General features: G+C 28.8%; 1 protein-coding gene across 1 annotated transcript in view; it reads right to left on the reverse strand.

The window, feature by feature from the left end:
* Nucleotides 1-406, reverse strand: part of LOC140921068 (probable ubiquitin-like-specific protease 2B) — an 11,652-nt gene that overhangs the window by 528 nt on the left and 10,718 nt on the right. The gene's annotated exons all lie outside the window — the stretch shown is intronic.

Consider the following 406-nt stretch of genomic DNA (forward strand, 5'->3'; position numbering starts at 1 on the left):
TGTAAGACCCATAATTTTAAAGTACCCTTTATGTATTTTTGGTGTATTTTGGATTTTGGCTCGGAGACTTTTTAGCCAAAGTTAATAATATTTTGGAGTTTTTATAATCAAAAAGATATTTTGATGCCGATTAGAATTTCTCGTCGATAAATAAATTGAATTAAGTGCGGTGAATCCTTTACGGAGAATCTAATGCGTTACGGGTGAAACGGTAATTTAACAAATATCTAGATATTTTGAGATATTTGTTAAGTTATATTTATTATATATATATGTTTGCTTGGAGGGAAAAAGAAAGGAAAACTAGAAGGAAGGAAAAGGAAAAGAAAATAGTATAAAAGGGAAAGAAGGAAAAAGGAAGAAAGGAAAAACAAAGGAAAGAAAAAGAAAGGAAGGAAAATCTAAA

The sequence above is a fragment of the Cicer arietinum genome, chromosome 1 (genome assembly GCF_000331145.2).
Source record: "Cicer arietinum cultivar CDC Frontier isolate Library 1 chromosome 1, Cicar.CDCFrontier_v2.0, whole genome shotgun sequence".
Taxonomy (NCBI): domain Eukaryota; kingdom Viridiplantae; phylum Streptophyta; class Magnoliopsida; order Fabales; family Fabaceae; genus Cicer; species Cicer arietinum.